Here is a 13,879-nt window from a genome sequence, read left to right as displayed (position 1 = left end):
GCGCCAGAAACTGACACGTTGATGGAGACTTGCTTGCGTTGGTTTTTCCCTTGAAGAGGAAAGGGTGATGTAGCACAGGAGCAGTAAGTATTTCCCTCAGTTTGAGAACCAAGGTATCAATCCAGTAGGAGAAAGAGCTTGCACCCAACGCTGAAAAGGGGTTGTCAATCCTTTCAAGATTGTTTGCAAAGTGAGATCTGAAGGCAGAAAGTGCAACAAAGTAAAAAGTGTAAGGCTGAAAATATGGTGTGGAGTAAACCCTGGGGGCCATAGTGTTCTCTATAGGCTTCTCTCAAAATAGCAAGTATTACGGTGGGTGAACAAATTACTGTCGAGCAATTGATAGAACCATGCAAAGTCATGACGATATCTAAGGAAATGATCATACATATAGGCATCACGTCCGAGACAAGTAGACCGATACTTTCTGCATCTACTACTATTACTCCACACATCGACCGCTATCCAGCATGCATCTAGTGTATTGAGTTCATGACGAACAGAGTAACGCCTTAAGAAAGATGACATGACGTAGAGGGATAATCTCAAACCAATGATGAAACCCCCATATTTTTACCCTTGATGGCAACAACACGATACGTGCCTCTCTACCCCTTCTGTCACTGGATGAGGTCACCACACGGTATGAACCCAAAACCAAGCACTTCTCCCATTGCAAGAATCATAGATCTAGTTGGCCAGACAAAACCCACAAGTCGAAGAGAATTACAAGGATATGAAATAATGCATAAGAGAGATCATAAGAAACTCAAATAAGATACATAGATAATCTGATCATAAATCCACAATTCATTGGATGTCGACAAATACACCGCAAAAGAAGATTACATCAGATAGATCTCCATGAAGATCATGAAGAACTTTGTATTTAAGATCCAAGAGAGAGAAGAAGCCATCTAGTTACTAGCTATGGACCCGGAGGTCTATGGTGAACTACTCACGCATCATCGGAGAGGTCATGGTGTTGATGAAGAAGCCCTCCGTGTCCGAATCCCCCCTCCGGCAGGGCACCAGAACGTGCCCCAGATGGGATCTTGCGGAGACAGAAGCTTGCAGCGGCGGAAAAGTACTTTCGATGATCTCCTGGTTTTTTGTGGAATTTTTGGGGATATATAGGCGCAAACCCTAGGGCAAAGGAGGTCCAGGGGGCCCACAAGCCTGTGGGCTGTGGCCTCCCCCTGGTCGCGGGGTGAGGGCTTGTGGGGCCCCTGGCCCCCCTGCCTTGGTTCTCAAGTCTCCTTATCTTCTTCCGTTACAGAAAAATCTTTTCGGGGATTTTATTCTGTTTGGACTCCATTTCAAAATCTCCTATGAAAGGGGTCAAAAACATGGAAAAAACAAGAACTGGCACTTGGCACTGAGTTAATAAGTTAGTCCCAAAAAATATATAAAAGGTATGCAAAACATCCAAAGTTTGACAAGATAATAGCATGAAACCATCAAAAATTATAGATACGTTGGAGATGTATCAAGCATCCCCAAGCTTAACTCCTCCTCGTCCTCGAGTAGGGAAGTGAGAATGAATTTTTGATGTGGAATGCTGCCTAGCATAGTTGTCCTTTGCAACTTATTTCACGTGACATGAATGTTCAGATCCGTAAGATTCAAAACAATAGTTTGCTATTGACATGAGAACAATAATACTTCAAGCAAACTAGCAAAGTAATCATGAACTTTCAAAATAACAAGGCCAAGGGAAGTTATCCCTACAAAATCATATAGACTGGCTATGCTCCATCATCCTCACACAACTAATGTAAATCATGCACAACCCCGGTATTTGCCAAGTAATTGTTTTCGCACTCTTACTTTCTCAAACTTTTTATAACTATCACGAAATACATGAGCGTGAGCCATGGATATAGCACTATAGGTGGAATAGAGTGTGGTGGTGGTTGTGAGACAAAAAGGAGGAGATGGTCACATTGACTTGGCGTATCAAAAGGCTATGGAGATGCCCATTAATAGATATCAATGTGAATGAGTAGGGATTGCCATACAAGAGATGCACTAGAGCTATAAGTATGTGAAAGCTCAAAAGGAAAACTAGTGGGTGTGCATCCAACTTGCTTGCTCATGAAGACCTAGCGCAATTTTGAGGAAGCCCATCATTGGAATATACAAGCCAAGTTATATAATGAAGATTCCCACTAGCATATGGTAGTGACAAAGCAAGAAGCTCTCAATCATGAAGAACATGGTGCTATTATGAAGCACAAGTGTGGATAAAGATAGTACCATTGTCCCTTCTCTCTTTTTCTCTCTTCTTTTTATTTTTTATTTGGGCTCTTAGGCCTTTTTTTTGTTTGGGACCTTTGGCCTCTTTTTTTTATTTCCTCACATGGGACAATGCTATAATAATGATGATCATCACACTTTTATTTACTCACAACTCAAAATGATGATGACTCTATTAGAAATGCCTCCGGCAGTGTACCGGGATGTGCAACGATCTAGCATGGCGTATGACGTTGAAACATCTCGCTAGCTATCTTACGATCATGCAATGGCAATATGAGAGTGACAGCACAAGTCATGATACGGAACGGTGGGAGTTGCATGGCAATATATCTCGGAATGGCTATGAAAATGCCATAGTAGGTAGGTATGATGGCTGTTTTGAGGAAGGCATATGGTGGGTTTGTGCACCGGCGAGTATTGCGCGGCACTAGAGAGGCCAGCAATGGTGGAAGGTGAAAGTGCATCTATACCATGGACTCACATTAGTCATGAAGAACTCACATACTTGTTGCCAAAGTTTTTATTAGTAATCCAAACAAAGTGCTAAACGCATACTCCTAGGGGAAGGGTTGGTAGGTGTTAACCACCGCGCGATCCGGACCTCAACACAAAGGATGATAATCAATAGATCAATTATGCTCCGACTTCCTAACATAGCGGTTCACCATACATGCATGCTACGGGAATCACAAACTTCAACACAAGTATTTCTAGATTCACAACACCCTACTAACATAGCTCTTAATATTACCGAATCCACGTCTCAAAACTAATTGAGAGGAATCAAGACTTCTGTTTCTACTCAATGCACATGAAGATGGAGGTTTTTGTATCCTCTTTGGGTACCTATCACCTTTGGGACTACTTTCATAGCATAAGCCAACTACCAAGTCGCGCACCGCCGTTCTCTAAAAGATATAAGTGAAGCACATAGAGCAAAAGTATCTAGCTCAAAAGATATAAGTGAAGCACTATGAGCATTCTAGCAAAAAATCACGATGAGTGCATGTCTATCTCTCTCTCAAAAAGGTGTACATCAAGGATGATTGTGTTACAACAAAAAGAATAGACTCCTAAGATACAAGACGCTCCAAGCAAAACACATAACATGTGGTGAATAAAAATATAGCTCCAAGTAATGTTAGCGATGGATTGAAGGCGAAAGGGGGGATGCCTTCCCAGGGCATCCCCAAGCTTAGGCTTTTTGGTGTCCTTGAATTTGGCCTGGGATGCCTTGGGAATCCCCAAGCTTGAGCTCTTTCCAGTCCTTATCTCTTTGTCCATGAGAACATCACCCAAAACTTGAAAACTTCACAACACAAAACTCAAACAGAAACTCGTGATAACATTAGCACAAGAAAACAAACTAACACTTCTTTCGGTACTGTAGCAAACTTGAATTCTATCTATATTGGTGTTGGGCTACTGTATTCTCACTTTTCCATGGCTAGTACCCCCGATACTAACCATAGTTTCATCAAAACAAGCAACCAACTCAACAAAAACAGAATCTGTCAAAAACAGACTAGTCTGTAGCAATCTGTATACTTTGTATACTTCTAGTACCTCAAAAGATATGAACAATTACTACTGCCTGGGAAAAAGGCATATCAACCAGCAGCAAAAAGATTCAACTCAAAAGCTCTTTCAGAATAAAAATGAAAAATCATCTCGTGAGCGAAAAGTTTCTGTCTTTTTCCTGCGGGATCAAACAACCATTACCAAGATTAGTCATAAAGGTTTTGCTTGGCTCAAACACAAAAAGAAACACAAAAAACACAATCACAACAGAATTATGATGGTTTGGACGCAACAAAACAGAAACAAAAAGATAAATTCATTGGGTTGCCTCCCAACAAGCGCTATTGTTTAACGCCCTTAGCTAGGCATTGATAATTCAATGATGCTCACACGAAAGACAAGAATTGAAGCACAACGAGAGCATCCTCAAGCATGTGAAAATCACATCTAAGTCTAACATACTTCCTATGCATAGGCATTTTGTAGGAAAACAAATTGTCAAGACAACCAAAAGCTACCATAAGCAAGGAAGAAGAAAGAGACAAAAGCAATCTCAACATCAGGAGAGGTGATTTAGTGATATGAAAGTTTCTACCACAATATTTTCCTCTGTCATTACATGTGGGATCAAATTCAAATTCAACAATATAGCTATCACATAGGATAGTATTTTCATGATCCACATGCGTGCAAAGTTGATGCTCTTCAAAAATAGTGGGATTGTCATCAACTAAAGTCATGACGTCTCCAAACCCACTTTCAATAATATTGCAAACATCATATTCATCATAAGGCTTGAACTAATTTTCAAGATCAAAAGAAAAATCATCACCCCAATCATGATATTTGCAACAAGTAGTGGACATAGCAAAACTAGCATCCCCAAGCTTAGGGTTTTGCATATTTTTGGCATGATTGTTAGTTTGTCACTATTAGAATTCATAGTGAAACCATTGCAATCATGCTTTTCATCCAAGGAGCCCTCGTGAATCACTTCATAAATTTCTTCCTCACAATTTTCAGATTCACGCATCTCAAGCAAAACTCCATAAAAATAATCTAGTAAGCAAGACTCACTAGCAATTGGTTCAACATAGTTGGACCTCTTGAAAAGGTTAGCAAGTGGATGAGAATCCATGCCACTAGATTCTTAGCAAGCGAAGATGCAAGCATTTTGAAGGCACATGGCACACAAGCAAAGGAAAGGCAAACAAAAAAGGCAAATGAAAAAGGAAAATTGTGAAGTGGGGGAGAGGAAAACGAGAGGCAACTGGCAACAAAGTAAATGCAAGAGATGAGTTTGCGACACCTACTTGGATGAGTTCTTGACTTGATCTTCCTCCTCGGCAACGGCGCCAGAAATCCTTCTGCTAATTCTCAAACAACAGCGCCAGAAATTGACACGTTGACGGAGACTTGCTTGCGTTGGTTTTTTTCCCTTGAAGAGGAAAGGGTGATGCAGCGCATGAGCAGTAAGTATTTCCCTCAGTTTGAGAACCAAGGTATCGATCCAGAAGGAGGGCCTCGTCAAGTCCAAAGTACCTGTACAAACACAAACAAGCTTGCCAGACAAAACCCACAACTCGAAGAGAATTACAAGGATATGAAATCATGCATAAGAGAGATCAGAAGAAACTCAAATAAGATTCATAGATAATCTGATCATAAATCCACAATTCATCGGATCTCGACAAACACACCGCAAAAGAAGATTACATCAGATAGATCTCCATGAAGATCATGGATAACTTTGTATTGAAGATGCAAGAGAGAGAAGAAGCCATCTAGTTACTAGCTATGGACCCGGAGGTCTATCATGAACTACTCACGCATCATCGAAGAGGTCATGGTGTTGATGAAGAAGCCCTCCGTGTCCGAATACCCCCTCCGGTAGGGCACCAGAACGTGCCCCAGATGGGATCTTGCGGAGACAGAAGCTTGCGGCGACGGAAAAGTACTTTCGACGATCTCCTTGTTTTTTGTGGAATTTTTGCTGATATATAGGCACAAACCCTAGGGAAAAAGAGGTCCAGGGGGTCCACAAGCCTGTGGGCCGCGGCCTCCCCCCTGGCCATGGGGTGAGGGCTTGTGGGGCCCCTGGGCCCCCCTGCCTTAGCTCTCAAGTCTCCTGATCTTCTTCCGTTACGGAAAAAATATTTTCGGGGATTTTATTCCGTTTGGACTCCGTTTCAAAATCTCCTCTGAAAGGGGTCAAAAACATGGAAAAACAGGAACTTGCACTTGGCATCGAGTTAATAAGTTAGTCCCAAAAAAAATATAAAAGGTATGCAAAACATCAAAATTTTGACAAGAGAATAGCATGAAAGCATCAAAAATTATAGATACGTTGGAGACGTATCAATCATCATCACCAACCTTCCTTCATTTCCAATTCCATGATGCTCTTCACCGTTCGTGAGTAATCTCATCGTAGGCTTGCTGGACGGTGATGGGTTGGATGAGATCTATCATGTAATCGAGTTAGTTTTGACGGGGATTGTTCCCTAGTAAACACTATGTTCTGAGATTGATGTTGCTACTACTTTGCCATGCTTAATGCTTGTCACTAGGGCCCGAGTGCCATGATTTCAGATCCAAACCTATTATGTTCTCATCAATATATGTGTGTTCTTGATCCTATCTTGCAAGTTGTAGTCACCTAGTGTCGTGGGTATAAGTCTGACAGTAGATGTGTAGGGTACGAAAGGATGGGCAGAGCCTTAGCTACGGCGAGGTTGTATGAGTTCAGGCCCCTCTGCGGTGGAGGTAAAAGCCCTACGTCTCAGTGCTCTTGGGAGCTTAGTGTCGAGCGGAATATAGGATTACAGTAAAAGCCAACCCCTCCACCAGTGGGGAAGGGCGGCTTATATAGAGTGCGCTGCCCTCCACAAGGGCCCGGTGGACAGGGGTGGAATAGTGGCGAATAAATGCCTACGTTACAGGTAACGTATGCCTTAAATGCTAATAATGGTGTATGAAAACGTATGACCGTTGCCCTCCTGGGAGGTTACGATGTACAGAGTGGAATTCAGTCAGTACGTTAAATACGCTCCGAATGCTCGTCACCGACTGGATGATGGGGGAGCCCTTAGTTCAGTCGGAACTGTCTAAGGGCCTTGTCCTCTATGAAGGGTAGTCCTTGGGTAGGACCTATAGGGCAGGCCTATGACCCTACCCTAGGACTATAACCCCATCATTAGTCCCCGAATGGATCGGGGTTGGAATGACGAACTGATGCCTGGAGTACGGATCCGACTAGTATGGATGTGACTTTGGCGTTTTTTGCCTCGATCCATTTTATCCTTTCGACCAGTGATCCGAGTGAATATACGTGTGAAACGAACCGTCAGGGACCGAGTGCTTCCGCGGAATCTTTCGATGTGACCGGTCAAACTGACAGCGGCGGATTTTCTGGGATCCTCAAATTTCGGTTGCCGCGCGCTCAGCGGGGATGTCGACATCGCCATCGAGTAGTTTCTGCCGCCTCGATTACCGTGCCGTTATCTTCTCCACTAACATCGCAGCAGCCGGTCGGGGGATAAGATTTTGGGGCCACCTGTTAGTGACCTAGTCGGAAGCTTATTTAAGAGCTTCTCCGGCGGGGGTTTCTTGTTGCGCTGCCCTTGTTACTCGCATTCACCCCGCGCCTCCCGTAGCTCCCTGCGCACTCCAAGCCTCCTCCTTCCTCTCCTCCTCGCCGGACCTGCCACCCTCACCATGACGAAGGGGCAGACCAGCAAACTCGAGTCGCGGAAGAAGAAGAAGAAGGGGGCGGCCCCTGCTCAGCGGCGACAGCGAGCACTGCCGGCGGGTTGGATCCAGGGGATTTCCTCCCGTCCACGGTGACGGCGGGCGACTTGCTGGAGCTAGTGGAGCACGACAAGATCGCCAACAAGTCGTGGAGGCTGCCGGCAGAGGGCGAGACGGAGCCGGCGCCGCAGGAGGGGGAGCGCGTCCTGCTGCTCAGCCACGTGTTCACGGGCTTCTCCTTGCCCCCACCCCTTCTTTAGAGGTATTATGAATCACTTCGGGGTGCAGCTCCATCGTTTTCCTCCAAACGCGATAGCCCATCTCGCCGCATTCGTCACCCTTTGCGAGTGCTTTATTGGATGTCCCCCCCATTGGGGGCTCTTTAAGTACATCTTCTCCGCTAGGTCCTAGACTGTCAAAAAGCTTAGCCAGTCGGACGAGAAAACCCATCTCCTCCAGCTCTGTGGGGTCTTAGGCTTCCAAAAGAAAACAAAGAGTAGCTACCCCCACTCCAGTTGTCCGAGTCAGTTAGGAACTGGCAATCGACCTGGTTCTACTGCCAGGACATCGCTTGTCCGAATGCCGCGACTGGGTTGCCACCCTTTAGCCTAGACCGTCCGGCCCCTCCCAGGCAGCTTGCGCTCTCAAAGGTGCAAAAGATCCAGATCCAACCTCTGGTCGACGGGCTGATAGCTGTCGTCCGCAAGGGAGTCACCGACACAGATTTGCTGGAGACCTTTCTGGGTCGGTGCATCCAGCCGCCGCAAGCTCGACACCACGCCATGTGGCACTACACGGGGCCTGAGGATTCCACTCGGACTCATCCAGAATGCGTGACCGGGGAGGTTGTGACAGCGTGGGTCTGCGGCATCACAGGCGCATGCGACAATCCCAGAGGAGCCCGGCGGGTGAAGCCCTTCCGCGCCGATAATCCTCCTCCGAATGAGGTGAGCATCTCTTGTCGAGTGCTTTCAATCTTCTTAGATTTATCGCTTTTCTTGTACTGCCGCCTGACGTCTTACGTTGTCGACTGTATTTTGTGCAGGAGTGGACCAACTGGTATTCTCCCGTCTCGAACGGGAATCCAGCTGAGGAAGAGGAGGGCAGCCAGGAGGGCAGTGTGGATAGCGCCGAGTACGTCTCCGACAGTGGGGAGACGGAAGAGGAGACTGAAGAGCAGGAGGGGGAGGTTGGGGAGCAGAGCTCGCCACCTCCACCATGAGAGCCTCGTACTAAGCGCCGCCACGAACCCGTGGCTCCGCCGGCTCCTCCAGCGGCTCCGAGTTCCCCGCCAGCTTCTCCCGTGGCTCCGAGTGCTAGGAGCGTGAATAGGACTAGGGACGCTGCTGCCGAGCCCACGGATCAACCATCCAAGGTGGCAAAACCTAGCGGGCCCAAGACTCGGAAAGCTCTGCCTCGGATGAGGATCGCTGTTCAAGTCGCCTCAGCGTAAGTGTCTTGTTCTCCCATCTTGCTTCAGTATCTAGTTGAACTCATGCTTATCCGTTGAGTGGATTTTACTCGACAGAGCCGCTACCTCCGCCACCTCTCTGCCGCGCCAAGGCGATGATCCCATGGACGTGGATAACACTGCCACATCTCAGCAAGATACGCTGTTATGACTCGAGTTTGGATTATTGTTTCGCGAGTGCTATCTTTAATCTTGCCCTTTTTCTGTAATTTCATGTTGTTCAGTCGGGCTTCCTTCGGAGGTGATTCACCTGGAGGATGACGACCAAAGGGGGTCAGGGCCAGCTTTGGCGCCTGTCCTTGAGGTTGTCCCATCTGCTGCTGCTCCCACCATGGACGTGCCGCCGACCGAGACGATGCCGCCGACTGAGACGGTGCCCCTCGCGGCGGAACCGACTGGAGCGGAACTTGGGATGCCCAAGGAGTCTTCTGTCGTGCCGGGTCCGTCGACCGTCCAGTACGACACCCGACACCTCCCGAAATACCAAGTGGGGGCCGCAAAGGAGGCCATGGTGCAGGTGGAGCTGATGGTGGGTGACGCCAAGGGACCGTATGACTCCATCACGTCTTTGTACAAGAGAAGCTTGGAACTCCGGGACGATATCCGAGTAAGTGCGCTAGCAAGTGTTTACTTTCCTCTTGTTACCCACTAGGGGTTTAAGTGATATAGTCGGATAAGGTAGGATTAGTTTGCAGTGGGTTCACTCTGAGTGAACCCAGTGGGTGTAGTCCCTGAGACTTCTATCGAGTGCTTGCACCGGCAGTTGTCTTTATATGCATTTTCCGTGACCTGATCAGATCAGAGCTGATCTGCCTGAATGGTACCAGTGGGGCCACTCCGAGTGCACCCACTAGGTGTAGTCCCCGAGAGTAGTGTTACTCAGGTCGGGTAATAGTAGTCTCATAGGTTTGTCTGTTTGTCATGTAGCTCAATAGGGCCGACCTGTTCAAGCTTCATGCCAGTGGGGTCACTCTTAGTGAACCCACTGGGTGTAGTCCCCGAGACCGTTGTCGATTGCTTGCATCGGCAGGGGTCTGAAGAACTTTGAGCTTGTTTGTTTTCCTTGTTGAATGTGTCTGATCTTCCCTTTGCGCTGATTTGGCAGAAGACTTGTGAAATGGGATCCGCGTACAATGCTCTGAATGCTGAAAAGATTCAGCTTCCTGCGGAACTGAAGGCAGCTGTGAATGACTTGGCTGGTGTGAAGGGGGCTCTTGCTGACCGAGAGAAGTCTTTGGAGGAGTCCCGGGAGACCAACAAGGCATTGGTGGCCGAAATTGAGAAAATGGGCAAGCAAAGAACTGAACTGATGGGTCAAATGAAGGTGATGAACAATCGGTGCATGGCGCAGGAGAAGTACATCAGCGACTGGGCAAGGAAGATGATTGCACTGCTTGGTGGTAAGTTTTTTGCCGAGTGCTTCTTGTCTTTGGAGTTTATTCTGCACTTACTTTCTGCTTGCCTTTTGTTGGCAGATTTTTGTCTGGACGCTGAGGCTGAAGCAGCCGACATTGAACGGTCGGTTGTTCCGAATGTTCCACTCGGCGACGAAGCCAACCGGGACATGCTCCGAGTGCATATTCCCCTTGGCAGAGTGGGACCTTTCATTGGCCGCCTGAGAGGAGTCATCGGCCGGATCGACAAGGAGCTGTGGCCCGAAGACGATTCCCGGCAAGAAATAGAAGGGTTGATGACTCGGTTGGAGGACCTCCCGAACCGAGTGCAGGCATGGAAGAAGTCTGCCGCTCGTTGTGGTGCGGACGTGGCTCTATCTCTTGTCGGAGTGCACTGCAAAGAAGCTCGCAAAGAAAAGCTGAAGGCGTTGCAGGTCGCCAACACCAAGAAGCTTTGATTCGAAGATTTCATGGAGACCTTCATCGACACAGCCACTCGCATCGCAGACGGGTTCGACCTTGACACCTTTGTGGAGCCGGCCAGTCCTGGTGATGCTTGAAAAACTTTATGTTGAACGCACTTTTGCCTCGGAATGCCGAGTGTTATCTGTATCAAACTTTGGCCACTTCTGTTGGCCGTCACATTCGTGGTTCGGTGTGGATAAGCTTGACCCACACCGACCAACTTTAAATTCGAATCGAATATTTTGCTCTTCTTTCGCCAAGTTTTTTTTGACACGATTTTGGCTCGTGGTTTTTATTTAGCGTTTCTTGGTGAAGCCAATGGCAAACATGCGGAGCATGTAATTGTCAGTTGTCTTCACATCCACATGAGCCTCAATGAGGGTCTGCTAAGCCTCCGAGTGGATCTCGAGGATACACTCGAAGGAAGCTTTTTACTTAGGCGATTCTGGATCGCAGCTAAGTCCCCGAGTGCGGCATCTCGTGCGCACTCGAGGTGAGTTGATACTCATGTAATTGTCAGTTGTCTTAACATCCAGATGAGCCTTAATGAGGGTCTGCTAAGTCTCCGAGTGGATCTCGAGGATACACTGGAAGGAAGCTTTTTACTTAGGCGATTCTGGATCGCAGCTAAGTCCCCGAGTGTGACTTTTCGTGCGCACTCGGAGTGAGTTGATACTCATGTAGTTGTCAGTTGTCTTCATATCCACATGAGCCTCAATGAGGGTCTACTAAGTCTCCGAGTGGATCTCTAGGATACACTCACAGGAAGCTTTTTTACTTAGGTGATTCTGGATCGCAGCTTAGTCTCCGAGTGCGGCTTTTCGTGCGCACTCGGAGCGAGTTTGTACTTAGGCGATTCTGAGTCGCAGCTAAGTCCCCGAGTGTGGCTGTTAGTGCACACTCGGAGCGAGTTTGTACTTAGGCGATTCTGGGGCGCAGCTAAGTCCCCGAGTGCGGCTTTTAGTCGCGGTTTCGGAGAGAGTTTTTTACTTAGGCGACTCCGGGTCGCAGCTAAGTCCCCGAGTGCGGCTTTTAGTGCGCACTCGGAGCGGGTTGGTACTTAGGCGATTCTGGGTCGCAGCTAAGTCCCCGAGTGCGGCTTTTGGTGCGCACTCGGAGCGAGTTTGTACTTAGGCGAATCTGGGTCGCAGCTAAGTCCCCGAGTGCGGCTTTTGGTGCGCACTCGGAGAGAGTTTTTTACTTAGGCGACTCTGGGTCGCAGCTAAGTCCCCGAGTGCAACTTTTAGTGCACACTCGGAGAGAGTTTTTTTACTTAGGCGACTCTGGGTCGCAGCTAAGTCCCCGAGTGCGACTTTTAGTGCACACTCGGAGAGAGTTTTTTACTTAGGCGACTCTGGGTCGCAGCTAAGTCCCCGAGTGTGACTTTTAGTGCACACTCAGAGAGAGTTTTTTACTTAGGTGACTCTGGGTCGCAGCTAAGTCCCCGAGTGTGACTTTTAGTGCACACTTGGAGAGAGTTTTTTTGCTTAGGCGACTCTGGGTCGCAGCTAAGTCCCCGAGTGCGACTTTTAGTGCACACTGGGAGAGAGTTTTTTAGACACGAGTCTGCAAACGCGGAAGAATTTTGGACCTGCAAGAAATCAGTCTGCTTTATATTACTTCAATGATACTTGTTCTTTACATTGCCTCTGTCGGCGGTCACGTGTAAAAGCGCTTCAGGAGATCTTCGTTCCATGCGCGCGGCTCATCCGTTTCCCTGTCGAGGTTGTAGAGTCGATATGCTCCGTTGTTGAGCACCTTAGAGATGATGAAGGGTCCTTCCCAGGCGGGAGCCAACTTGTGAGGTATCTGGTGATCCACTCGAAGCACCAGGTCGCCTTCTTGGAATGTGCGACTCCTGACGTGTCGCGCGTGAAAACGCCGCAGGTCTTGTTGATAAATTGTTGAGCGAGTCAGTGCCATCTCGCGCTCTTCTTCCAGAAGATCCACTCCGTCTTGCCTGGCTTTCTCTGCTTCGGCTTTGGAGAAGAGTTCGACTCGTGGAGAGTTGTGAAGCAAGTCACTCGGAAGGACTGCCTCGGCTCCATAAATGAGGAAGAACGGGGATCGCCGTGTAGATCTATTCGGAGTTGTGCGGAGGCCCCACAACACCGAAGGCAGCTCGGTGACCCATGCTCCGGCGGCATGTCCAACTTCTCACAGGAGTCGAGGCTTCAACCCTTGAAGAATAAGTCCATTCGCCCGATCTGCTTGCCCGTTTGGTTGGGGGTGCGCCACAGATGCAAAATACACTCGGATACCTTGGCCTGTGCAAAAACCTTTGAATCTGTCCGAGTCAAAGTTTGTGCCATTGTCAGTGATTATGCGGTGCGGGACTCCAAATCTGGCGCTGATGTCTCTAACAAATTTGACGGCCGTAAGGGCGTCGAGCTTCTTGATGGGCTTAGCTTCAATCCAATTGGTGAACTTGTTGACTGCTACCAACAGATGAGTGAATCCCCCTTGTCCTGTTCTGAATGGTTCGACTAGAGCTAATCCCCACACGGCGAACGGCCAAACAAGAGGGATTGTCTTCAGCGCAAATGTTGGCTTGTGGGACTTGTTCGAATAGAACTGACAGCCTTCGCATCGGTTGACCATATCTTTTGCCATTTCATTCGCGTGCAACCAGAAGAAGCCAGCTCTGAATGCTTTGGCGACGATTGCTCTTGAGGAGGCATGATGGCCGCAGGTTCCCGAGTGAATTTCTTCTAGGATTAACTGTCCCTCCTCACGGGAGATGCATCGCTGAAGGACGCCTCAAACACTTTCCTTGTACAACCGGCCATCAATGACGGTGAAGGACTTCGACCTGCGGACGATTTGCCTCGCTTGGACTTCGTCTTCTGGTAATTCTTGCCTCAGGATGTATGCAATGAACGACACAGTCCAATTGGGGATGAGAGCAAGAATCTCCATGATTAAACCAACCACAGCGGATCTGTTGAACTCTTCGGTTGTACCGGTTCCTCTGTAAAAGGGTCTTCTTTAACCGAAGGGAGATGTAGGTGCTCGA

Source organism: Hordeum vulgare, chromosome 7H, assembly GCF_904849725.1.
Source record: "Hordeum vulgare subsp. vulgare chromosome 7H, MorexV3_pseudomolecules_assembly, whole genome shotgun sequence".
Lineage (NCBI taxonomy): Eukaryota > Viridiplantae > Streptophyta > Magnoliopsida > Poales > Poaceae > Hordeum > Hordeum vulgare.
Note: the sequence above shows the minus strand (reverse complement) of the source record.